We start from the raw sequence: 348 nt of genomic DNA, 5'->3' as shown, positions 1-348 counted from the left end.
TGTCAACCCAAGTAATCAAATTGATAAGCCCGGAAGTATCTTTCAAGTTTGTACTTGCAGAACAAGTTGAGCTTCTGTAAATTGACCATAGATAGTTAAGATTCATGACTATGTCGACTGGTTGTTCCTTAATTAAATAACAGAAAGGAGATTCACTGTTCTAAATATGTAAATAAGTTGTTATTCCACTATATAGTAAACAGTGTAGTGAATTGTGGTGAACATACAAAAACCACAACATAAGAATATGGAAATAAAGGAATGAAAAGAAAGAAAATAATTGACCTAACGCCGAAGAGAATTAAATCATAATTAGCATTCAGCGAAACGCAATGAATATGGAATATT

The sequence above is a fragment of the Penaeus monodon genome, chromosome 15, assembly GCF_015228065.2.
Source record: "Penaeus monodon isolate SGIC_2016 chromosome 15, NSTDA_Pmon_1, whole genome shotgun sequence".
Lineage (NCBI taxonomy): Eukaryota > Metazoa > Arthropoda > Malacostraca > Decapoda > Penaeidae > Penaeus > Penaeus monodon.
This window is presented reverse-complemented; position numbering follows the sequence as displayed.